Source organism: Pyrgilauda ruficollis, unplaced genomic scaffold (assembly GCF_017590135.1).
Source record: "Pyrgilauda ruficollis isolate IOZ18807 unplaced genomic scaffold, ASM1759013v1 scaffold150, whole genome shotgun sequence".
Classification (NCBI taxonomy): Eukaryota; Metazoa; Chordata; class Aves; order Passeriformes; family Passeridae; genus Pyrgilauda; species Pyrgilauda ruficollis.
Window position 1 is genome coordinate 209,290 of NW_024513655.1, and position 26,693 is coordinate 235,982.

The 26,693-nt window shown below is 49.9% G+C and overlaps 1 protein-coding gene across 3 annotated transcripts in view; it reads left to right on the top strand.

Annotated features, from left to right (window-relative positions):
* Window positions 1-12,116: 12,116 nt before the first annotated feature.
* CTIF (cap binding complex dependent translation initiation factor) overlaps window positions 12,117-26,693 on the top strand; it is a 145,083-nt gene continuing 130,506 nt past the window's right edge. For all 3 annotated transcript variants that reach the window (XM_041461661.1, XM_041461663.1, XM_041461664.1), the window contains exon 1: window positions 12,117-12,155. The gene's annotated coding sequence lies outside the window, so the exon portion shown is untranslated. The remainder of the gene's footprint in view (window positions 12,156-26,693) is intronic.

Below are 26,693 nucleotides of genomic sequence, written 5' to 3' on the forward strand. Positions count from 1 at the left end.
CTAAGCAGAGCCCTTTCTATTTATGATGCTGGCCCCATTTTGGGTACAAGCCATCATACCCAGGACTCACATTAGAACAGCAAATGCCATTCTGCAGCACAGCAATGTTTGGGTTTGTGCTTAACCAAAGAGCAAGTCAATAAAAGAGCATTCTACCAGACTTAACTCTGACTAGGAGGAAAAGGGTTATACACAAGACAGACCAAAAACTTTTTTTTTTTTTTTAGTTGTTTGCTGGTTTTGGTTTGGTTTTGTTTTGTTTTGTTTTGTTTTGTTTTTTAAACAAGATTAGATTTCTCCCCCTGCTCTCCCAAATCTATAGGAAAAATATCCTGATGTCCATTCTGCATGTAACTGCTGCCAGGCAGAAGATGGGATGGGAATAATGACAGCAACATCTGCAAGGGAAAATTCCTGCTCTAGGCAGGAATATGGTTCTGGAATATGGCAGGAATATGGTTACTGCATGGCTGGAGATGCTGAGGGTTATGGTCTCTAAGAATCAGAGAATCCAGAATGATTTTGGTTGGAAGGGACCCTAAAGTTCACCTTTTTCCCCCCCTGCCAAGGACAGGGACACCTTTCTCTAGACCAGGTTGTTCGAGGCCATCCAACCTGGCCTTGCAGAGACACGGCCCAATGGCCTAAGAAAAATTAATAAACTGTGTGTTTCAGCAGCATTCATGGAGAAATGTGGCTCCAGGTTAGTTTTCTGAACACCCAGGTGAACACCCCAGGAATTGTGTTTCTGCTGGGTGTCCTCGGGCCAGGTGTTGAACGGGAATAACCTCTGTGAGCAAACATGTCCAAGGCTGGAACAAGTGAGGGGAGCAAGACCTGATCCTCTGAGTGCTTATTCAGGACCTGACTCAGGTGTCTCTGAGGCTTGGCTGCTGCCAGCAAGGGCTCAGATGTGGGAAAAGGGCTGGAAGAGGAGGCCACTGGTGTATCGGGGTCACTGCACTGAGAACCTATTCTCGCCGAGATCACAAGCATTCCTGGAATTTATTCTCTGTGTGACAAACTATGGCACAAATCCATAGAAAGACAAGAAAATACCAGCTGCTACAGGTGATGGCTCAGAGCAGCAATGCAGCTCTGTTTGACTATGGTTTATGTAAACTTTGCTGCCACGTTTCACCTGCCATGAACTGCAGCAGGAGCCCAGGGCGGTTTCCAAGGGTGATGCCTGCTTTGTTCAGAGCTGGAGCTGCCCTTGGATGGGGTGTGGGATGTGGTGCTGCTGGGGCAGGAGAGGCAGCCAGTTCCCTTGCCTGGTCTCAAACAGGCGGTGGTGTTAAGAGGAGGGAAGGGGGTGGGGAAGGATGGGGCTGTGGGTCTCAAGGACGAGTGCTGGACATGGAATTTGTGAGCCCAGTGGGAGCAGGGAGAGGCTCCTCACTCTGGTACTTGCTGGAGGTGCTGCTCTCCCAGTGACAGAAAGGGCTTCTGCTGCTCTGAGGATTTTAATATTCCCATTTTTATGGGGAGTAACACCAGAGAATCAGAGAGTCTCAGAATGGTCTGGGTTGGAAGGGACCTTAAAGCTCATCTCATTCCACCCCTGTCCATGGGCAGGGACACCTTCCACCATCCCAGGTTGCTCCAAGCCCTGTCCAGCCAGGACACTCCCAGGGATCCAGGGGCAGCCACAGCTTCTCTGGGCACCCTGTGCCAGGGCCTGCCCACCCTCACAGCCAGCAATTCCTTCCAGTATGTTTTCCCTTACATTATGTGGATCCTTCCTCTATTTCTTAGTATATTCCCATCTGTTATGTGGATATGGTGTACCAGCACCTCTGCCATGCCCTTTGACGCCAAAGGAATCAGGCAGCAAAAGGCAAAGACACAGAGAAACTACAATTTAATACTGAAAATGGTGAACAGAAACCTCCTTATATATTTTGGAAGTATCTTAGCAGCTTGTGGCCTTTATATGTGTTACCTGGTCTCTGGGCTTGCCAGCACTGTGAGGGGTCACGGAATTCCAGTTTGCAGAGACCCCAGGGATCACATGGTCCAAACTTTCCTTGCAAAAGAAACATTCATTCCTACAAACCCACGTCTATTAAAACCCAAAACTCTTGTCTGTCCAGACAGAATTCCTGGAAGTGTCCAAGGCTTGGTTAGACAGAGCTTGGAGCAACCTGGGCTGGTGAAAGTTGTCCTGCCCATGGCAGGGGGTTGGACTAGAGGACCTTTAAGGTCCTTTCTTAAGGAAAATATTAACCTGGAATTCTGGAGGTTTTTTTAATAGATTTTTTATTTTTAATTTTTCATGTTTTCTCCCCGGTCCCTCCAGTGGGACAGTGCCCTGGCAGGCGGTCACAGCCCTGCCACAGCCAGGGGTGCCACAGGGTTTGGTGCTTCCTTTGGCACCTGAGCACACCCGAATAATTTATCCAGGATTTCCGAGGCGATGTTTGCAGGTGGATCTTTCCCAAGGTGAGCAGGAACAGGCTTGCTGAGCCAAGGCCAGGAGGGATGGTGTCCTCTGCTGTCTTCTCTCCCACAGCCCGCAGAGCCCCACCCTGTAATCCCCAAACAATGCCCACCGATTCACTAAAGGCCCAGCACACTCTTTTAGAAGCCTCTATTAAATGCGCCCAAAAAAAAGGAGAAACAACTTGATTAAAGACTGCAGATGATGAGGAATCCACCACAGCCCCAGGTCCCACACCCTTAATTTCCTTTGCTCTTAAATGCTTGCAAATAAATTTGTCCATCTTTCATGTCCTGCCATGCATACCTGTATTTCTTGATAATTTCTTGTTCAATTTAAATTGCTGTGTCCTGGAGAGAACAAATAGAAGAAGATTTATTCAGTGTTTTTGCAGCAAAGTTAATTCCTTTCTGAAATCAAATCCCTCTTAGAAGAACACACATTACTTGGGAGAGGGGACCAGGCTTTTTTGTTCTTTAAAACTGTAGAAAATAATTTCCCACCACCCCACCTTGAAAATATAATGGGTTTTCTCAGCTCCAGGACCTGGATGGATGATGGAATGAAGAGCAACTACTATTGCTCTGTCTGCACTTCAGCCCCTGTGAACAAAGCCCAGCTGGGGAATATGGGATTATTATAGAGAAATTAAACATTATCTGCTGGAAACTATATTATGTGGAATCCAAAAGCAGGCCTTTCATGAAAAGCAGTTTCTCTCTGCGGAGTGCACTTAATTGTGCTGCTAGTACTTTTTAATTAGTATAATTTGGAAATTGAGTTAAATTAGACATTTTATTTCAGCAGCAGAAGAAGGGGCACTGGAATATCTGCTGACTGAAGGGCTGTGCCTTTCACTCTTGGTCTAGCTCCAAAGACCTGCTAATAATTATTCATAGGAGCCAAGCTAAGCAGAGATGAACTCAGCATCTTCCCAGGTTTTACTGTCACTTCTGAATAAAGGGAAATTTCCTCACTCAGTGCAGGGAGGAAACCATCTCCCTGTGTTCTATCCCTGGGGAAAAGCAGTCGAGTCCTGCTGCACAGGAAAGCCAGGGTGGTGTGGACTCAGCCCTGCCTGGGGGTCCCTAGCTGGGGTAGAGCATAGTTGTACTACAGTGACAGTTTAGAAAAGCAGGATTATTTTGCAGAGAAAGCTCTGGATAAAAGAGGATGGATTTAGGTTAGATATAAAGATGTTTTTTACAATGAGAGTGGTGAGGTCCTGGCACAGGCTGCCCAGAGAGGTGGCAGAAGTCCCATCTCTAGAAACCTTCAAGGCCAGGCTCCCCCAGCCCCAGTGCCCTGAGCTCTGCACTCCAGCTCATGGGGGTGAAAAGTGTCAGTCACAGCAAGGTGAAAAGAGTTCTCATTATTTCTGTCATTTCTGGTGTCACACACTGAAAACAAATAGAAGGTTTTTTTCAAGCAAAGTCTGTGCTAGTGGGGATAACTTGTGTAGGGCAGGGCAGCTGATACCTTCATGTTATTGGTTATTTGGGCAGCTGCAAATTTCCATCTGATGTGTGCCTGCTACCCTGTGTGTAGATAGGAGGGTATCAGCATGTCTCTATTTTGTCCCAGCAGGGTTAATATAAACCTGCCCTGCTCTGATTCCAGAGGCCAGAGCATGATAAAATACCTGCCATGTGCCTGACGTGCCTGTGGTTTGATATTGTTGTCTCTTTTTTTTCTCCAGCCAAAAGCAAGAGCCTGTCAAACCCTTTTTTTTTCTAACAGCTTTTTCAGCAAGCAGGGAATAAAATCATTTCCCTTTCCTCCCCAGTCACCTTACTGGGAAGGCAGTGGGGTCAAAACTGGGGTGCCAGCCCTCAGCAGCTGCTGAGGAAGGGAGGGCAGGACTGCAGCAGGGTGTATTTTTACCAAAACTACGTGATAAGAAGCAAAGCCCGTGTGAAGATAAGCTCATTTATTTTATTGGCAGACAAAGGATAAGTCCTGGGCTCTTGTCATTGCTCAGCCTGAGCTGCTGGCATGTGGAAACCACAAGTTTATGTGGTTAAGGACTATCATTTCACAGTGTGGAAATGCCCAGTGGGGAAAAGAGGATGAGAGACTCGGGTGCTCTGAGGCATCACATCTCTCTGGAGAAAGGAGGAGTGCAAGTCCTTCTCCTTGGAGGAGCAGAGTCTGAGCAGCCCTGATGGCTTCTCCATTGCACATAATATATAAACTATGGTTAGCTGACAAAAATGCACATTTTCCAAGCTCCCCCATGGCTGATGGGAGTGCTGTTTGCTGCCAGTCCTCCTTTCTTTTTGGTGGCCCTGATGGTAGGGGGAGAGAGGATGTGGCCAGAAAGGGAGGGTCTGCACATCAGCAGGTGAGTCAGGGCCAGGGAAGGCATCATTAGAAGGTGCACGAGAGATAACAGGGGCTGTTATCTCTCATCCTCTGGTGGCTGCAGAGGATGTGGGCTCCCAGGAGCAGGAGAAGCTGGAAGCTGGGCTGCTGCCATCAGCAGGATGTGGGGAAGGTCTCCTTGATGGGCTCTTCCCCAGCAGGCTCTGGATTAACCCAAGACCAGGCAAGGGAGCTGCCACAGCCCTGAAGCAGACAAGCCCAAGTCTGTAGTGTTACAGTCTGGGACACTTCTCATTTTCCCAGGGAACGTTATCTCCTGGGACATGTCCAGAGGACCAGGAGCAGGTGTTCAAGGAGTCCTTGCTGGTCCAGGGCTGCTGTTATCCCTACAAACACAGTGCTGGTTTACACCTGGTGTAAAACAGCTGACTCACAAGGTGCTTTACCAGCAGGGTAAGCAGAGCTGTACCCACTTCAGAGCAGGAAAGTGAAGCTGAGAAAGGAAGGCTTTCATCTGGCATCACCAGCAGCCCAGGCTGTCCAGGCACAAGGCTGATGAGTTCTGCCTTTGCCCATCTCCTTGTTCATGATGAAAAATGTACCCAGGACCAGAGCCCCTGCCCAAAGCTCGCCTTTCTTGCTACTACATCATTCCAGGCAGACTTGTGAGACTACAGTTTGCTTAAAAGTCAATAAAACTGCCTGTAGACAGTATGATACTGAGCAAAGAAATGGCCAAGGCAAGGACACACAGAATAATGGAATGGTTTGGGTGGGAAGTGGCCTGTAAAGCTCATCCAGTGCCACCCCTTGCCATGGGCAGAGACACCTTCCACTGTCCCAGGTTGCTCCAAGCCCCATTCCTGGCCTGGAACACCTCCAGGGATGGGGCAAACACAGCTGCTCTGGGAAACCTGTGCCAGGGCGTCCCCGCCCTCATTGTGAAAAACTTCTTTAATAATCTAAATCCACACATTTTTAGTTTAAAACCTTCACCCCTTGTCCTGTCACTACAAGCCTTACTCAAAAGTCTGCCCTCACCTTTCTTCTAAGCCCCCTTTATTGAAAAATTGCAATAATTTCTCCCTGGAAAATCACATTAGAAAAATGTTTTGCTGTTGTCCTCCATCCAGTGTTCTGGATTCTACATATCCCTCACCCAGTGAAATTCCCCTACTTCTTCTCCCACCCCAACTATAGCAATTCCTTCCCACTGCACCCCTCTAAGCAGCATCACAATCCTTTGATGCAGTTAATATCCACAGTAAGGGATTATGGAAAAAAAAATCCCATTTGAAGCCAGAGGAAGAGAGAGATTTCTGGGTTACTGTAATATTTCCTGGCCAGCCATGCCTCTGCAAAACACACTTGTCAATGTTTAATTCGAACTCTGGCAAAACTGGAGTTATTAATGTGCCTGTCAGAGATGTTTTCTGTCACCCTGTGGAGGTGTCTGACAGATCCATCTTGCCTGGTGTGGAAGGACATCCTTCACCACCACCCCAAGTCCCTGCACTGCCTCTGCCAGCTCTCGGCTCAGCCTCCTCAGCAGCCTGACCTTTGCAAATCCTCGGGGCTAGAACCATGGTGACCCTTTAAATTGGTAATTTGTTCTTACCTGGGTAATCATACTTTGTATTTCTAAGGCCTCTTTAATCCAAAGATGTAGCTGTGAATTAAATCAGTGGAGGAAAGTAATTAATTATGTCCAGGTAGTCTCATTATTCAACAGAATTATGTGAAATATGGGAAATGAAGGCTATTATTTTAAGCTACATGGGAGGTCAAGGAGAAAATCCAGCTGTTCTGAATTGCAGCTTCTCACCTGTAGTATGGAAAGCAGCATCAGAGCAGGATTTCAACTTTTCTGGAGCAAATCAGTGCTCACAAACCCTGATCTCCAGGAACCCAGGCCGTTCTCGTTTCAGACCTCCTCCAAATACCAGTGAATTTAGCCTTGACTTCCAAACAGCCTTGGCACCCATGGCTGTGCTGGATAAAAATGCCCTTCTAAAAATAAAAATAACTGGGAAATGGGGGAAGGAGCCTGCCCCCACATTTAGCATTTCAACACCAGCTTCACCAGCTTCCCCTCCCACCACAGCCAGGCATTGCTTCACCCGTGGGTACCCTGCTCTGAAATATAAAAATAGAATATATATATATATATTTTTTTTGTTTTTTTTTTTTTTGTATAGGAGAGAGTACTCACATGTTAGTGCTGTCTCTTGTGTCATGAACACCCTGTCTGGCCACATTCACACCCCATCACCTCTGTTTCTCTCTAGGTTTTCAGCCAGACTGCCTCACACCATGAGGCTCCCAAATGGAGCAGGGACTGCTGGAACTCCAGATCCAATATCCCTGGACCCCAGGCACAGACAGACATCTCTCTTGGGAAGGGAGACAGATGCTTGGGAAGGAGGGCAGAGCTGCTCACTCAGGCTCTGTCAGGATGGGAATAAAGACCTTGTCTGTCTCCAGCCCTTTGCTCCTACAGTGGGTCTATTATTTGTGTTTTTAAAGGATGTCTATTTGCTTTCAAATCAACTGCAGCCCGACCATAATAAGGATCAGTCTAATTCTGGCAGGAGGATTGTTGGCCAACTATTTTAAGTGTTTATTTTCCTGCAGAAGTCTCTGAGGGAGCATCTGAGCACTTAATGGCCACAGCCACTTCTTAGAAACCCACTGAGGTAACCACTGTGCCTCCGTCCTGGCAGACACCTCCATCATCCCACCTGTGCTGGCAGGTCTTGGGGAATTAAAAAGGAATTCTCATCTTTAGCTTAATTTTTCATACAGCACCTGTCTGTATGCAAAAATGAGAATTCCACAGAGGGGATGTATGATTAGAGCAGAACACAGTGCATTGAATTTTGCCTTCAGCTACTTTCTCTGTGGCCAAGATTTGCTCCAAGCTAGAGAAGGGGCACCAAGCTACCAGCACAACCCAGCTACGAGCAAGGTACTTTGTAAATATTATGTATTTCCCCTTGGAATCAGCAGATTCCTACCATTGCTAAGGCATTTTAAAGGCTATTGCCAGGGCAAGACTAGAGTTTGGCACAGCATTTTTTGAGCTGGAGCTTGTGCTCTCAAATATCTTCGTGTCCCCGGCTGCTCTTTCCGCCTCTTGCTATTTTCCTGGGACAAAAGTCTTGAGGCTGGAGCGCTTCCCACTGGCAGGGACCCAACAGCTTCCACTGAATTAGGTAGGAGAGAGCTTAGGAAGAGCTCCTAAGGTCTTCCCAGAGATGCTCAGTGCTTCCATGGGAGCAGCCTGGGAGGATGCTGAGGCTGGATATGTGTTCCAGCACCTTGTGGACTCCGTGCTCGGCAGCATAAGGAGCCAGACATCCTGCCTGAATTCCCTCTGCTAAGGCAATGCAGGGACTCCCCTGACACCTCACTACCTGCCTAAATGCATGCTTTTAATAAAGAGCCAATTTAATTTCCCAAACACTGAGTCATCTCGTGTTATTACCTGGCATATGGTACCCAGAACAGCAGCCACAGCATCTTTTCCTTGAAAGAAGGATGTTTCTGTTCCCTCCTCCATCCCCGGCTTTTACAACTCCTCTCCTTTCTTTTTCCTTTTAAGCAGAAATCCTCTTCCTTTCCCAACTTCTTTCTAGGCTGTGATGGGATTAAGCCAGAAGCCAGGGATGAAAGGAGGAGGTTGGGATGTGCAGCTCACAGGGGCTGAGGGGAGCAGGGTTGCTCCGGCATGGGGACAGGCTCGGCAGCTCCACTTTGCTCTTTGGACCTGGAGCTGTGCCAGCTCCTGGAGAAAAGTCCTCAGTCCCCGGAAAGCTGCCCTCTCTTCCTGCTGGGACACGTGGATAACGAACGCCATGAGCAGCATGGCCAGGGAGCCTCAAACCCACGCGGGGGTGGGAGCGTGGCGGTGAGGCGGCAGACACGGCACCAGCTCCGGAGTCTGGCACCCACCCCTCTGTGGGCTCAGCTTTAGTCACCCCGCTGCCACCCTGCTGCCACCCCGCTGCCATCCTATTGCCACCCTGCTGCCATCCTGCTGCCACCCTGCTGCCACCCTGCTGCCATCCTGTTGCCACCCTGCTGCCATCCTGCTGCCATTCTGCTGCCACCCTGCTGCCACCCGTCCACATCCCCCCAGAAAAACAAACCCAGCTCCCTCTCACACTCCCACAGACACCGTGCTCTGCAGGATGGGTCATTTCACAAAAATCTCAGGCTGGGAGTCAGTGTGTCCTGATCCAGCATCCATCCGAGTTCCCAATCCTGAGCCCCCAGTCCTGACACCTTTCAACTTCCAGCAAGGATTCAGGAGAGTTCTTGGTGGCATTTTGTGATGTCTCTAAGCCAAACATGCCTTAAGCACGTTAGGACAGGAGTGGCGTGCACAGAGAGTTCCCAATATTTGGGGCCAGGACCTGCTGTGGGGTGCACAGAGAGTTCCCAATATTTGGGGCCAGGACCTGCTGTGGGGTGCACAGAGAGTTCCCAATATTTGGGGACAGGACCTGCTGTGGGGTGCACAGAGAGGTCCCAGTGTTTGGGGACAGGACCTGCTGTGGGGTGCACAGAGAGGTCCCTGCATGTGGGGCCAGGACCTGCTGTTCCCATCCAGGAGCTGGATTTATACATGCCAGCATGTTCACATGTTAATATTATGGGCTGGTGTTCTACACAGAGAGCGAGTTGTTCTAAATAACTATCTGAGATGAATTGTTTTCAGGTTAAAGCTGACACTGGAATTCCAAAAAAATACCATTAACACAAGAATAGGTCGCACCTTTTTTCTCCCCCAACCTACTCCCATACAGCAGGAGCATCCCTGTGAAATCCTGGGCCTGGGGGCTCTCAGTTTAGGGGCTTGAGGGCTGGAGGGGATGTGGGGAGGCTGCATGAGGAGATGAGCTGGGAAAAAAGGATGTGGGCAGAGCCGTTTTCTGCCCTGGTGAGCTCTGCAGCTCAGCCGTCACTGGAGAGATGCTATTGGCACTGAGATTAATAATTAAACCATAGTATGATCATAGATAAAAATATGAAAATCTAGGCAGTCCCCCTTTGCTTAAAATACAACAAAATAAAAGGAATCTGGAGCTAAATTAACAATGTGCTCTCCCAATTACAGCCACCCTCCGGTGAATATCAGGTTGTCATGACAACCTGCCCAGCAAACGATAAGGCCCAAAATAAAGCACAGCAGGGAGAGAGATCTTTGGAATCCGATTTTGCTGTCAAAGTAGAATTAAGGTTTCTTCAGAGGCCAGCAATTCTGGTGAATTTATGGCTGCAGTCCTTGCGTTGATGTTCATTAACGTGATCCATTTATCCAGATGAGTGTGAGGGTTGAATCAGACAGGGAGCAACAAAGAATCCATGGTTAGAAATTAAGTTAACCTCTTGAATACAACCCAAACCACAAGAAAAGGGGGATGATTGTTGGGTGGGTGCTTTTGAGAGCCTGGTGTGGTAAGTAGAAAGTGGTTTCAATTGCTTGTAGGAACATTTCTGGGTGGCTTTGAGCACCAGAGTTGAAGGGAACCAGTGGGCTAGAGAGATGTTTAAAAGGTGCTTAAATTCCGGTTTTCACATTTCTCGTCTCAGAAATTTGTGTGTTTATATAGAAACACTTGGTTTATATGCCATGCACTGGGACCTTGGCAAGCTTGAGAACTGGGCCAAACGCAAGGTCCCACATGTGAGTTATAGTAATCCCAGGCACAAACACTGAATGGCTGGAGAATGGATCAAGAGCAGCCCCGGGAGAAGGAGCTGGGGGTGCTGTGGGTGAGAGCTGGAGCTGCCCCAGCCTGAACCCCCCTGCCCTGGGCTGATCCCCAGCGTGGGCAGCAGGGCAGGGGGGATTCTGCCCCTGTGCCCTGGGCTCAGGTGAGAGCCCACCTGCAGAGCTGCCCCAGCCCTGGCTCCAGCAGCACAAGGACGTGGAGCTGCTGCAGCCAGTGCAGAGGAGGCACGGAGATGCTGCCAGGGCTGGAGCCCCTCTGCTCTGGAGCCAGCCTGGCCCAGCTGGGGCTGTTCCCCTGCACAAGAGAAGGCTCCAGGGACACCTCAGAGCCCCTGCCAGGGCCTCCAGGGGCTCCAGGAGAGCTGCACAGGGACTGGGGACAAGGCCTGCAGGGACAGCACACAGGCAATGGCTGCCACTGCCACAGGGCAGGCACAGATTTTGGCATCTTGGGCAGGAATTGCTGGCTGGCAGGGTGGGCAGGCCCTGGCACAGGGTGCCCAGAGCAGCTGTGGCTGCCCCTGGATCCCTGGCAGTGCCCAAGGCCAGGCTGGACGGAGCTTGGAGCAGCCTGGGATAGTGGAAAGTTTCCTGGCCCATGGCAGGGGGTGGGACTGAATGATCTTAAGGTCCTTCCCACCCAAAGCATTCTGTAATTCTGTGAAACACTTGCAGTCTCCTTCTCTTCTGCCCAGTTTAACCCCCCACTCCTTGAAGCCCAGCTGGATGCTGCTTTGTCGTGAGGAGACGATTGCAGCTCTGACCTGAATCCCGATGGATGCAGGTGAGGACACGCGAGTCAGTGTTTGCCCCTGGCGCTGTGTTGGGTGGGTTAACACCACCCAAAGCCTGCTCCGAGCCCGGCTGGTCTCTCACCTGCCCCGGAGGGTTTGGGACTCGATGGCTGAGGGGTCCCAGGGTTTGGGCATCTGGGATTCCCTGCCAGATCCCCGGCGTGCAGGATCCGGGGGTCCCTGGTCACATCCCGGGATTGTGGGGTCCGGAGGTCCCTGTCAGGCCCTCGAAGGGGTGGATGCGGGGGATCTCTGTGAGGGATCTCTCTGTGGGACCAGCAGATCCGCAGCAGATCCCCGCGGGGTGCGGGGGGTCCCTGTTGGAATCCGGAGTCCCGGATCGTGGGAGTCCCTGTCAGATCCCCGCGGTGCGGGACTCCCGGACCCCTGTCCCTTCCCGGATTGCGGGATCCCGGTCAGAGCCCGGCTTATGGGATGGGGGAGTCTCCCTCGGAGCCCCGCCGGTGCGAGGGGCGGGAGGTCCCTGTCAGATCCCAGGGGTGGGAGTGTCCGGGGGTTCGCTGCCGGATCCCGAGGTTGAGGGGTCCGGGGGGTTCCTGTCAGAGTCCCGGGGGTGCGGCACTCGGGGTGTCCCTGTCAGATCCCCGCCGTGCGGCCCCCCCGCGGCGGGCAGGCCGCAGCCCCGGACTACATCTCCCGTCAGGGCCGGCGCGGGCCGCGGGCGGAGCGCGGCGCGTCACTGCCCGCCGCCCCGGCCCGTCCCTCTGCCGAGCCGGAGCCGGAGCCGGAGCGTCCTCCCGGGCGGCGCCCCCGGAGCCCCCCGCGCCCCCTGTGCCCCGCGCCGCGCCCATGACCCCCTCAGCGGGGCACTGACCGCGCCCGGCCCCGCACGGTAAGCGCGGCCCGGAGGAGACGTGACACAGCACCGGCCCGGGGGGGAGCGAAGGGGGGCAGCGGGGGGAGCGCATCCCGGCTTTTGTCTCCCTTGGAAAGACGCGGACCCCGCGGGGATGTGGGGGTCGTGTCGCGGATGAAGCCGGTTTCTGGGCAGCTCTCGGTGCTGGCGGTGTCGCGGCGGCCTCGCCCCGGGGGGGTCCCCCCCTCTCGGTGACAGCCCGTGCGTGGCCGCGGGGCCCCCCCGGGATGCGGCGCTCCCCGCGGAGAGCTCCGGGGCTGGGTTGGGGGTGTGCTCCCGGCCTCTGGAAGCTTCCCGTTTGGCCGGAGAAGGGCAGGGCTGCCCCCCAGCCCCGCCCGGGGCGAGCCCCCCGTGGGCAGAAGCGCGGGGAGCCCGTCGCGTCCCCGCCGCAGCAGCCGCGGCCATCGCCGTGCCCGTGGCGGCGGAGCCCGCACGGCAGCACAAAGGTGCCCGCGGAGCATCCCCGCGGGGCCGCGGCTCCGGTGGGATGGTCCCGGCTGGGAGGGGCGGCCCGCGGGCTGGGTCCGGCTGTAGCGAGCGAGGGCTCGCCAGGGACCCGGTTTTGTTGTCGTTTTAAGGTTATCGTTTTCCTGCAGAGTCACTCTGGCCGCACGTGGTCTCGCGGGCCGTGGTGGGTTGACAGTAGGGGACAACAGATGCTGTGGCAGCGGAGCAGCCGGCAGTCGTGGGATGTTTTTTTTTGCCGCAGCTGCCCCCAGAAATGCTGGACGCTGGAGGCACAGTTGTTGGGTGTCACTGGCCTCCCCGTGCCTCGAAACTCAGTCCTTGGAGTGGTTTTTCCATAGAGTGAGACTATGGTTCACCTCCCGGGGCCATTCCCAGGGTCAGGCTTCTCTGGAAGGGGTGAGATTCCCACCCGTGGGATTCCACAGTGGACGAAGCAGCAATGCCATTAGGTTGGAAAGGGGCAGGTGCTGTTTCTCAATGCCCCAGACCCTGGGTGCTTCTCTCAAATGGGCCATTTCCATGTGCCCAAGGGTGCCACGTTCATTCCTTCTCCAGTAATCCACCCTGCTCTTTCTCCACCATTCAGGCAGGTACGGGATGAAGCTTAAAATCACAGCTTTGTTAACAGAAATTGAGGAGATGGGAGGAAGCAGAAGACAGACTGAGCTTCCAGGTTGTTTGTTTCAGTGCAAAGATGCCAAAATAAGACCAGATCATTTAATAGTCCCTTCTCAACAAAACCTGGGAAGGCTTTTTGATGGTGGACCATCCTCTGAGCATCCACATCCTGGCAGGGGGTGCCACACGGCATGGAGAAGGAAACCTCCCACTCTGCTTATGATTTATGTGACCTTGACTAGCAAATATTCACACCTTGTTTCCAGTGAGTGGAAAAAGCCATTCTGTTGTGTCCACCAACATTATTTTTCCCTGTGAGGATCATAAAGCCTTTGCTCTGCCATTGCTGAACCCAAGGTTCAAGAGCAAAACCTTGTGCTGCATTTTATCCCCTCAAGCCAAGATTTGTAGGCTGTGGTTGCCCTGCACTGAGTGTGTTATCTTTGGCACAGACGAGCAGTGGCTGTTTTGGAAAGCTCAGGCTGTGCATTTTTTTTTTTTATCATTTATAAGATCTCAGGTTGCTTTTAAAGCAGCAGTTGGATGCTGCTGCAGGTGAAGGTGATGCAGGGAAGTGACTTGTCTCGGGTGATCCGGGGGGTGAAGTCCAGCACCTAGCTGGATGGAAGATTGGAGAGAATTTGTGGAGATGAACTGAACTCCAGCTCTGCCTTTGTGATGCTGTTTGGAAGAGGGCTGAGGTACCTGAGGGGCTTGGCTGGGTTTGGCATGTTTGTTCCCATAGCTGGGTCAGCCTGATCCACAGATGGCATGGGAATGGTCTATGGAGGGTTCCTGAGAGCCGTGAAAAATGGAATGCAAAGCATGGAAACATACTTGATGGATGTTAGCCCTGCATCCAGACTGTGGAAGGGAAGATGGTGGGATGCTGGGTTTTATCTCCAGAAGTCTCTTCTTCAGCACTTGATTTTGAATGAGGGTAACAATACTCTTTTTGCTCTCTGGAATACCTCACGTTGGGGTGAACTCCGTGACTGAGTTCATTCTGCTGTGATCTCCTGTGAGGACCAATTTTGCTCTCCCCTTCTTTCCCAATTTGTGTCTCTCTCTTCTGTTTCTCCTTGCAGCCATCCTTGCTCCTGCTTGGTCTTTCCCCAGTAGGAAGGGTGTGAAATTGTGTTAGTTGCCACTGGTTGAGATTTTGCCCACAGGTCTCTGCAAAGCAGCAAGAAAACCCTTCAGAACCTGATTTAATTTCATGTTCTTGCTGCTCAGTTGAGTCTTTGGGGTCCTGTATATTTGTGAGGAGCTGTAGCTAAAAGTATGGCAAGACCCTGTGTTTTCTGTGGAAGGTGGAGGCAGCTTTTTTGGGAGCTGTTTGGGACACATTTAACATTCTTCCTTTCTGATGGAGCAATTACATATCATTAATGATATCACTGTTTTTCGCTTTGGCAGAACTGTTAAGACATTTATGTCTACACCATTGTTAAGTTTCAGAGTTAACAGTTTGCTGCTTTCTTTGGGGTAGGATCAGGTTGGGGAAAGGACAAGAGAAGATTGGAAGTGTTGAGGCTTCTGGTTGAGTAATCTCCATAAATGCCTCGGGATGTTGTGAAACTCCTCGGAGAAGGGGCAGTTCTGCCACTTGAAGATAATTAGCAGATTACTGTGTCACCTGAAATGAAGGGCTACTGTAGGCAACCAATCATCTTCTGTTTGTTTGAGACTCTGGCTATTTTATTTTTATTTATTTATATACATTTTTGCGCATATATATATATATATATATATATATATATATATTCCTTTACAATGTAGATACCTTGCTGGTAATCCTAACAGAAGCATGTTTCCTCCTCAGTTCAGACTTAAATGGGAGGAACATTGGATGTTCTTAAAACTTTTGTGCATTTAAGCTTCCCTTCTAAAATGAAAGGTTTTGTTTCTTTCACATCTGCCGTGAGCTGTGCCATGGTCAGTCTTGGCTTGCTGGATTTTGCTTTGTCATTGTCATTCTGAAATGTAGAGGTACCTCAGCAGTGGCCAGGAATGGGAGGTGGTGTCTCTATCATGGATGGATTGCAGAAAACTTATGATGGAAAATTAATAGGTTTGAGATTTTGGTGCTTTGAGTTAGCTCTTGGAGAGTCCTCTCAGGCAGTCTGTGGGCTACTGAGATTTTAGGCACTCCAGGCTGGCTGGGAGTCTTGTGCTCGCTGCAGAAAGGCCACTGCTCCTGTCTCCTCAGCCTCCCTGTCCCCCAGGCATATAGCAGTTGTGGTACAGGAGAAGAAGAACTTGGTTTCTAGGGTGGTGGGGGAACCTGTGGTGACAGAACCAAACTTCTGCCTCTGCTGTCTCTGCAGCACAAAATCCTGCCACACCTGTCGGCCAGGAACATGCTGCAGGTGTATTTCATAACGTGCAGACATTTATCGAGGGCGTCTCCTCTGTGGCAGCTGGCTCAGCTTCATCTCCTTTCCCAGCACGGCTGCATCCATGCAGGGGGTGGGGTGGTGGTGGACAACATCTGCATTTCCACCAGGATGGGAAGGGATGTGGGTGGGGTAACATGGGCGTGGTGGGGCTGTCCCTGGGGTGGAGAGCAAGGGTGGGTGGCTGTGTGGTGTCCCCCATCCCCTGGTGTCACATCACCTGAGGATGCATGTGGCTGCCCACAAGCATCTTATTTCTCACCTGTGGTTTGAATGGGTCTGTTGGGTTTGCATGGCCAAGTTTTAGTAATGGGGGGCTATCAGGGTGGCTTCTGTGAGGAGCTGCCGGGAGCATCCCCCATGTCCAGCAGAGCCAACACCAGCCAGCTCCAACACAGACCCCAACACCAAGCCCATCAGGAATGATTGTGACATCTCTGGGATAACAGATTTAAGAAGAAAATAAAATGTTTACCAGTCACTGACAGTTGTAACTGTGGCCAGAGAAGAGCGGGGTGCCAACATGTGAGAGGAACAACTCTGCAGACACCAAGCTCAGGCCAGGAGGAGGGGCGGGAGCTGCTCCAGGTGCCAGAGCTGAGATTCCCCTGCAGCCCATGGAGGGTGTGGGGATGCAGAGATGCACCTGCAGCCCCTAGAGGAGCCCACACCAGAGCAGGGGGGTGCCCAAGAGAAGCTGTGATCCCATGGGAAGCCCATGCTGGAGCAGGGTCCTGGCAGGGATATGCTGATCTGTGGCAACAGGAGCTCGTGCTGGGGCAGGTGTCCTGATAGGACTTGTGACCCCATGGGGGGACCCATGCTGGAGCAGCCTGTCCTTGAAGGACTGCACCCCATGGAAGAGTGATCCACATTGCAGCAGTTCATGGAGAATTGTTGCCCATGGGATGGACTCACACTGGAGAAGTTCATGTAAAACTGTCTCCTGTGGGAGGGACCCCACACTGGAGCAGGGGGAGGACTCTGACTTCTGTCCCTCTGATTTCTCTCCCTGAGCAGTGGCAGGAACATCTTGTTCTGAGCTGATCATAACCCTCATTCCTGTCTTCCTGCACCACTGAGGGAGGAGGTAGAGCTGGGAAGGAGGGAGGGATGAGGGAGAGGTGTTTTCAAGATTTATTTTACTTGTCATTTTCCTGCTCTGATTGTGTTGTTAATACATTCAATTAATATTGCAAATTCAAATTCTGTTTTGCCCACGATTTTTGAGGTATTTGGTGAGGGATCTCTCACAGTCCTTATCTCAACTCATGACCCTTTTGCTCTGTTTTCTCTCCCCTGTCCAGCTGTGGAGGGGAGGGAGAGATCTGCTGTGGCGATTGCCTGGATTCCAGCCGGGGTCAACCCACTGCAATTGGCCTTAATACAAAAAAAAACCAAAACAAAACAAAACAAAAACAAAAACAAAACAAAAAACAAACAAACAAAAAAAAAAAAAACACAAAAAAACCCAGAAAAAAAACAACTTCTCCCTCCTTTGGGAGCAGGCTCAGCTCTCTGGGATTGGTTTGTACAGGCTGTTCCACCCTGGAAAGGCTTCACCACCACTGGAGCCTGCCCTGCACCAGAGCAGAAGCCACTGGGAGACACACAGCTGCCACCAGCTTGCTTGCCCAGGCACCTACGACAGGGAGCCATTAGCAGGGCTCGTAATTAGTTCTGGAAAATGCTTTTGAACTCTTGAAATCCTGGAGGAGCTGTGTTGCTTGGCTGGCATTCACTGGGACCTTGGGAGAGGCTGGTGTTCACAACCAGACTGTTGCCAGTTGTGTTGTGTGGCTGCTGGCTTGGGACACGAGTGGTTGGGTTGGCATGGGAGGGGTGTCTTGGGAGGCTGTGGCACAGGAGGGTGTCACACTGCAGCAGCCAAGGTCCCTGACACCAGCTGTGCCATACCATATGTTGGGGATCACACCCCATGATCCTCCAAATTAGTGCTGAGATGCTCTGCTGCCAGGTCAAGCACTGATAGGGCTAGGGGGAATTTAAGCTTTAAGCTGAAAGATGGTAGATTTGGATTGGATGTTAGGAGAACACTCTTGTCAGTAAGGGTGGGCAGGCCCTGGCACAGGGTGCCCAGAGCAGCTGTGGCTGCCCCTGGATCCCTGGAAGTGTCCAAGGCCAGGTTGGATGGGGCTTGGAGCAGCCTGGGATATTGGAAGCTGTCCCTGCCCATGGCAGGGGGTGGAACCAGGTGGTCTTTAAGATTTCTTCCAACCCAAACCAATCTGGGAATCTGTATTTCTATGAAATAAGCAGCTGTGACCCTGAGTTTTTCCACATAACTTGATTAAATCTCACACGTCTATCTGTGCTACCACATTGTTCTTGAGCTACAACAGAAATGCACTGGAGATGTTTCAGGGGTTTTGGCTGTCACCAGCTTTGAGTGCCTCTGTTGTGAAACCAAAGCTTTGTGAGCGACATGGAGCTGATTTTGGGTGGAGCAGTCTTGGGTGAAACTGGGGCTGGGGCAGCTTTGTAGAGGCTGGGCTCACCTGTGGCTGTGAGCTGCTGCTCCTCATATGTGGTCCATGGGGATGTCATTTTGGGGCCACCAGCTTCTGCAGGTGGCAGTGAAGGATGGCAGTGTCTGCAGAAACACTCCTTGGTGTTTTTTAGTCAGGGATTTTGCAGGAGTTGACATGGAGTAAATTTTAAAGGATTTTTTCATCCTGCATAGAAGTGTTTGCTCCAGTCAGTGGCAGGTGTATGGTCTAGTCTAGGACCAGTCACCTAGCCCAAAGCAGTAGTCTGCAAAGGATGGAATCAGAATCATTAAGGTTGGAAAATACTTCTAAGAGTACCAAATCCAATCATTAGTCCAGTACCACCACCATGTTCACTACTGAACCATGTCCTCAAATGCCACATCCACGTGCTTTTTGAACACTTTCCAGACATAGGAACTCTACTGGGCAGCCTGTGCCAGTGCCTGACCACCCTTTCAGTAGAGAACTTTTTCCCAGTCCCCAGTCTCAACTTCCCCTGGTGCAGCTTGAACCTGTTCCCTCTTGTCATGTCACTTGTTACCTGGAAGAAGTGTCTGGCCTCCACTTGGCTGCACCGTCTTGTCAGGGAATTCTAGAGAGTGAGAATGTTCCTTCTGAACCTCCTTTTCTCCAGGCTAAATGCTGGCTTGCTTTTGGGTGCTGCATTTCCCTGTATTACCCATCCAGAAGCAAATCCCCTGGGGCTAGAGGACTCCTGGGCGCCGTGTCCAAGTGCAGTGAAGCCACAGAGCATTTTAATAACTTGTCATCAAAAATACCATGTTGTGTGTCTCAGCAAGAGAAGAAAAGGAAGCAGGAAGGGTTGTGGTTGTGCTGTGATTGTCAGCTGGAGGTTAATAACAACGTTTTATGTTTAAGAAGGTGTTTGCTTTGCACAGTGAGAGGAGAGAGGAGTGTGTGTCTGAACCCATGGGAATTGTATTCCCTTAAATCAGGGCATATCGTTGATCCAGGGAATGTCTCTTCCCAGCCAGACGATCACCTTGGAGGCGTCTTTGATTTTATTTTTCTTTGGCTCAGGAAGCTGGGCTGGTGATCATGAAGCTTGCAGCAGTAATTTTTGCAGCAGGAGGTTTTGCAGGAGGACATGGAGGCTTGGGGGTTGCTTTGGGAAGTGATTTCTGTATTTTTCTTGCCATGTGCACATTTCATCCTTGCCAGTGAATAGATGAACCAGGTGAAGTTTTCAGGTCCTGGCTGTGATGTGTGCAGAGGCCTCTGCAGAAAGAGGAGGGCACGGGTATGGATGAGGGCTGTGCTGCGGTGGTGGATAGTTTTGTCTCCCAGCTTTTCCCCCTTCTTTTGAGATCAGCAGTCTCTCATGCCCTGACAGCAGCTCTGCAATGAAACAGACACTTCTGGAAAGCTCTTGTGGTGGATGCTGAGTTTTCCATCTCTCCCTGCATCCCTGCTCTGTCCATCCCTGTGCTAGCCAGGCACAGGCAGATGAGTGTTTTTCCTGCCTTTGCAGGTGCTCAGAGCAGCATCAGTCATGGGCAGGACATCACAGCCCCGTGGAGTGTCAGCAAAGCTGCAGCATCCCTCCCTGCCAGGATGCTTTTGGTGCCAAGATTCACCTCAGGGCACTGGTCCTCCCCAGATCCTGCATTTTGGAGCATCTGCAGAGCACACGTTGTTTTTCTCAAAATTGATTCTGAGAAAAAGCACTTGCTTCACTTTTTTTTTGATAGATATATTTTTGTCACATAGGGTGAAAGATTCATTTATCGACTGCAGTCACTTTGAAGCTTCTCCCCTGTTTTTATGCTTGCTTTTTTTTTTTTTTTTTTTTTTCCCCAATGAGTAGAAATGAGGCTTATACACTTGGACTGACTGTCACTTGCTATTCCTCCAGAACCATTTTTAACCCAGGGACTAATATCAGCCAAATTTGACAGAGGAGGGCACACTTTGGAGATAAGAACTTAAAGGCTGTAAGAAAGAGGGTAGGAAAGGGAAATGTAAATTCTTTCTTGTTTGCAAGGAGAGGCTGCATCAGTCATGAGCCTAAATAATATGTGTCTGGGTGCAAGCAGGTTGGTTAATTCTTAAGTAAATTACCTCAGTAATTCACTACAATTCATTTAAGGAAATACCCAAATAATTTTGAACACGGGAAAGGAGGACCTGGCTATAGGGATGATGCCACAGAGGGCTTGTTGGGATGATGCTAGATAACTATTAAAGGTCCCTCCCTACCCAAATTCCTCTCCTCTCTCCTCTCCTCTCCTCTCCTCTCCTCTCCTCTCCTCTCCTCTCCTCTCCTCTCCTCTCCCAGGTATTATACTATGACTGCTCCTGGCAGTGGTGTTCCTTGTGTTATCATCTACAAGCTCACACAGAGTCCTTGCAGGCTGAGGTGTGGGTAAATTCTGTCCCCAAAAGCTTCCTTGGACACTTGCCAGGCTCAGCCCAGTTTCCCATCTGGACTGAGGTCATGGCTGGCAGCATCACCTGAAGAAGATGAGGCAGCATTGCAGTGGCTTTTCAGCATCAGCCATGGCCCATGAACTTGCCTTGGAGCTGGAGCTGCTGTGAAAAGTGATTAGCGAGCTTCCAGTTCCCAGAGGAACCAGGGATGGTGTTCTGCCCCTCTCTGCTCTTGTTCCCATTACAGCTGCAGCAGGAGGCTGCCTCTTCTGTCCCTTTCCCTTATGCTGTCACTATGTGCACTTTGATTTTTGTTTTTTTAAATTTTTTTTTTTTTTTTTTTTACACCGGGGATTCTCTTCCTTTTATGTCAGCTCGGAGAATGGTTTTCCTTACGCTCTTCTCTATTTAGGGCTGTGGGGGAGGAAGTGACTCAGCCTTTTCCCCCACTCTGATTTGCACAGTCATCCCTTGCTGCCTTTGCCGAGTTTTTCCTTGAGCACCTCCAGTCACTCTCGCTTCATTCAGCAGGAGCATTCCCGCCTCCTTGCCACACGTTCCGGCAGGGAAGGGCACGGTGGGGAAGGATGAGCCCTCAGCAGGATCTTTTCCTGTGCCAGGAGCAGAGCGAAGCAGCGAGCAGGTCATGCTGCCAGACCTGTGGCAGCTCCAGGTCTCCTGTCTGCTCCTTATCCATACGGACATCTGTGGAGGAAGGGCCAGCCAAATGGAATTTCGAGGGCTGGCCTGGTCATACTGTAAAAAAATGATGGAATGTGATGTCATGGGCTCTCCCAGGAGGGGAGGTGGCTCGGCTGCTGGCGCTGCTGGAGGATGCCCTGCTCGCCTGGGTGATGGTGGGTGGGGAGGTGTGGGTGATGGATGGATGGTGACACGGGCTCCGTGCAGGACCGCTGCCAGCTTGCCTTTCATGGCAGGGCTGAAACGACTGCTAAATACCAGGGAGGACACACTGCCTGCTCTGCTCTGCACAGGGCTTTCAGATACTGCTGCTCAGCAAGGAAGCCAATAAATCATCGGCCACTCTAAGTGATACCAGGCATTTGGTGTCCCATGTTCTGTATAAAAAACAAGTACATTAGTTTTGGGTTAATTATTCTTCTACCCTGGAAGCCAGCATAGCTCTGCTTCTCTCTAAAGGGGAAAAGGGCAGAGAAAAAGGAGATGAAACTCCCAAGCCCTCTAGAATCTTAACACTCTGCTCCCAAATCAGATACTCAAACCCTAAGAGCAATTTTGATCTGCTGAGGGAATTCCAGCATGCATCGCTTACTGCTTTACTTTATAGCACAAGGAGGTTGGGCATCCAAAATTAATATTTGTGTGGTGGTGAAGGTAGTGCTGGGAAGGACAAATTTGGTCATACCTAGAAATACTCCAGTTACTTCTCTTGGGCTTAGACTTGCTTGTGTTCATCTTTTTTCTCCTCTTTTAACAAGTCCAGCCACATAATGAACCTGTCCTCACAGCATCCTGTGCTCTGCTTAGGCCATATTAGATGCCTTCTGAACATCTCTGTCTATTGATTAAAGCATTAGGAGGGATGTCAGCTTGGAAGCAATGGGTTTGATTAGCCAATTATTTTAACAAAAAAAGAGGTGAACTTTGATTAAAAGTACAGAGGGAACGGTAGTCGCTGTATTTTAATGTGCTGGAAGGGAGGTCAGAGCACATCTTCTGCATGACCTAGGAATATGGAAAATTATTTCTGTGTATTTAATGGGGGCTGCTAGTTTTTGGCTAGTGAACGAGTGAGTGTAGGGGCATCATGGGTGCATGAAGCGCACAGAAAACAGTTGAGTCTGTAGGATGCTATTCTTGTGTGAAGGTTGGGTTTAACTTGGATTAGTCAGTCAGTGGAGTAATTACATCCTGATGTACTTAATAAATTCAGAGAATCATACAATCCTGGAATGGTTTAGGTGGGAAGCACCTTAATGTGTGCAGGGACACCTTCCTAGGCAGCATCTCCGTGCCTCCTCTGCACTGGCTGCAGCAGCTCCACGTCCTTGTGCTGTTGGGGACCTCTGCAGATGAGGTCTCACCTGAGTGAGGCAGAGATTGGATATTCTACAGCTGACAGGTGGGAAAAGCTTGCTGGTATCAACACAGCTGTGTGGACTGCAAGCAAGAGGCTTCACAAAACCATCTCATGCTGTTTGTTATTGTTTGGGCTGTTCTGAGGATCTGTTGTGGGTTGTAGGGGCAGGTAAGAGTATTGATGAAGTGTTCAGAAAGAAGCAGCTTAGAAATCAATATGGAGGCTCCAGTGAGGGATTGTCTGCCTCCTCTGTTAAGAAAAGCAAATGTCTTTTGGAAGGTGGTGGTTCAACTCAAATCAGTGCAAGGAAGGAGACTGGAAAGCCCAAGCAATAGGTGACTGGTTTGTGTGCTCTGGGCTGCCCCAGTAATAGATTGCCAAATCAGAGACAGGCAGATGATGGCACAGGTGGGGAGGAAGAGCCAAGAGCAGGTTGAAGCCTTGAGCACATCCTCCTCTTTGGTTTGCCCTTCCTGTTTGTTTGATCTGGGGTCAAACATCTGGATGTGATCTCAGCCCAGCCCACATTCTGGGCCTGCAGCTGTGGGTCTTTCAAGTCCTTGAGCTGCGACACTGCCAGCATGGGCAGAGCTGATGGCAAACCATCCAGGAAGGAAGAGATGAGTAATAAAAAACTTCTGTCTCCCTTTCTCCAGGAGAAGTTCATCATACCCGGTTCAGCACTCGCTGCATGGGACCATCCTCTGCTGTAGCTATGATATTTTATTAAAAATCTTTTTCTAGGATTTTTTCCCTCCTGAGAGCTGAGGGCCTCAGGAACGAAATGTAAACAATAATTATTTGCTGCTGTGGAATGCAACAGGTGCATCTTCCACTGGTCCATGTGGATTGTTTTTAATTGATGACCAGTCACAGCCACCTGTACCGAGGCTGTGAGCAGTCACAGGATTTTGTTATGCATTCTATTCTATTCTTGTTCTTTGTAGCCTTCTAACCATCTTTTCTCTCTGTTCTTTTAGTATAGTTTTAATGCAGTATTTTAGTATAATATGTAAGATAATAAATCAGCCTTCTGAGAAATGGAGTCAAACTTCGTGTCTCCACACACGAGGTGTTCGCCTCAGCACTCTGCCTCCCAGAGCAGGCAGCTTTGCTAAATGGGATTGTCATGTACTTGAATTTCATGTCAGCCTGTTTCCTCTCCTAAAGGTCATCCTGACCCCTTGCTGTGTTATGAAGTTTCTTCTGGGTTTCATTAAGCTTAAAGTATGTCTTTTTGCTTTGTCGTGCAAGTCTGGGCTCAGGGAAGACCTCCATAGGTAAGATCCTGGAGTTATTCTGGATTGAAGAAAGCTCCTCTGGTCCAGCCCTTTGCTCAGTGCAGAGCCAGCTTCCACATCAAACCTGCTCAGGGCCTCCTCCAGCTGAGTCCTGCTGCTGTTTCCAAGCTGCACACCCAGATCTCACACTCAAGTTACACGTTGGCTGCTGAACCACAGCTCAAAGCAAAGGAATTTTCCAGTATCCCATCAGAGTTTCCCAAGCTTCACCTACCGATCCCCAGACCGGGAGCTGAGCAGATGCAGCTGTTTGCTGCTGGAGGAGGCTTTCTGCTCCTGGTGTTTCCCGTGCCCCTGGTGTTCTGCTGCTGGGATTCTCAGCTCCTGGGGGTATCAGCACTCCCGGGTGGAGCGGCAGCGCGTGTGTGCCTGTGTGTGCTGGAGAGGCTTATCGCCAACTGACCTAATTATTGTAATCTCGCCCTTCCCTAGACAGTGCAGGTTTCCTTGGCTCTCAGGAGGCTTCATGGGTTTTTCCAAGCTGTTCTTTGATTTATTGTCTGTCTCCTGGTAATAATATTATTTCACTCACGCTAGGTGAAGCCTGAGAATAGGGTTGTAGCCAAGAAGAGTGTAGTACTTGTGAACTGCTTTTCCTGCTCCATTGGCCATCCTGCTGGGTTTGGTGGTCCCAGCCTGCCAGACTTTCCAGGCAGCCTCGCTGGAGGGATTTCTTTGCTGCCATGGTCTTCATCACAGCTCCCTCCTCTTCACCCTGCCCTGACTGTACACGTGCATTGTCTTATTGCAGAAATGCTCTGGCTACCAAAGTTAACAGGTGAAAATGTGCAGTTCCACTTTCTGCCCAGTTCTTGGATACAGAGTTGTTGCCTATCCCTTTTTTTCTGTAGTTACCCCTCCCATTCTATTTATTACCTATTCAATTTTTTTTGTTGCCTATCCCATTTTTTATTCTTTTCTATCCCTTCTTTTATGTTGCCTGTCCCATTTTTATGTCCCTTATCCCCCATCTCATTTGTGTTGTCCTTCCTGATCCCTGTTTTTTCTTTGTTTGTTTTTGTTTTTTGGTGCCTATCATGATTTTTTTATTCTCTACCCTATATTTTGCTTCCTTTTGTCCTCCCCACGGTGGTTTCTCCCTTCTCTACCTGCCTCTTTTGTTTTTTATAGTATGTTGATTTGGCTACAGGTATAGGCCAGGTGCCTTTTAGAGATACCAAATTCTTCATTTTTCCAGCAAGACAGGGACTTGCAGCATGTTAACAGGGTTTAACGTGTACTTCAACATTAAAAAAATAAGCCTAGGACACAAAAAAAAAATTAAATCTAGCCTAACAACAAAACATTGCAACCTGGGATGAATTTCCTCCATTCAGGCACTTGATTTTCTTCCTGTAAGCTGTAGCTGGGATTTTGGAGCTAAGAGCTCCATGACTGGGCAGAGAATAACCCACGTAACGTGGCGCCTCCTCACAGGAGCAGGGCTTACTGCTAAGCTTCCCGGTTAAACCACCTGATGGGATCAGCAGAGGTTAGCAGCACCGCAGGGGCTGGGTGGCAGAGGGCTTGGAAAACAAGAAGTCAGCAGCACTGCCCTGAAAACCTGTTTTGTTTGGGGCTTTTTGTCCCCTCGCCCTGCACCAGATCCAGTTGGACCTGAAAGGGAGCGGGAAAGGATGGAGCGGGGCATCGCACGAGGCTTTATCTGTTGGGGTTTCTGCAGCCCTGGGTGTTATCTTGTGCAGTGCCTGATAGTCTCTGCAGAGTAAATATTTTCTCCTGCAGCAAAGCAGCCCGTGGAACTGGGAACAAGCCAGAGCAGAGGCATTGCTGGGAGGTTAAAGCCTGAAAGGGCTGGCACTGGGCTTGTGCCTGGTGTTCCACCTTGCCAGCAGAATTAGGGCTGTACCAGTGCCCCTTCTTTTTGGGGGAGTGGGAGTTCCCATATTCCTTATTTTCCTCTTTAGAAAAAAAATATGTGTGAACTTTCCTGAGGTTTCTAACTTTCAAGTGAATTACAGTAACACTTTAAATTGCAAATCTTTCCTGAAGCACTGCTGCATCCTTTGGGTGGGTGCCCCAACTTATCCTCAGATTCTCAGTGAATATTCTTCAACACCAGGTCATAAAACAGATAGTTAATGCTAACTCAATTTTTTCCTTAATTAGCCTGTAGAAAAATCATAGTGCTAAGGATAGTTGTGGGGAATGAGAGTGTTTTTGGCTGTGTTCAATGAGAATAGATACTTTTATTTTGTTGAAACAGGAAACAATGTCAAGTCCCATTTCAATCCAAAATGAAATGTGGTTTAAATTATTTTGCACTATAATGGAGAGTTGTGGAAATCCAGTGTACATCACCACAAAATAAAACAAAAAATCCTTTGTTTAAAAATACAAAACTCTAAAAAAAAGTTAAACAATTTTTCAGTGTTTCCTTCCCAGTGGTTTGGCTGCAGTGCCTTGACCAAAACTATTTAAAATTCATCAAGCCAAATCTGGGGTGCTGGCAAACAAGTAATTTGAAAAAATTATTGCTGTGATTATGTGATAGGTTCAGACTTTTTCTTCTTCAAGGGGGAATTTTGATCCTCTGGAGGCTGTGACAGAGGAGGAACATGACCCTTGTCCCACACTGGTGGAGGGGACATGTGTGGCTTGAGTGCCAGCTGTCACCTCTGGTTCCTGGTGCTGGAGGGCCTTTGGATAGCCTGAGCATGTGGGAATGCTCATCAGGTGTTCCCAGGGACCAGGGGGAATGCTCATCAGCAGGAGGGTGTTCCCAGGGTTCTCAGGAAGCA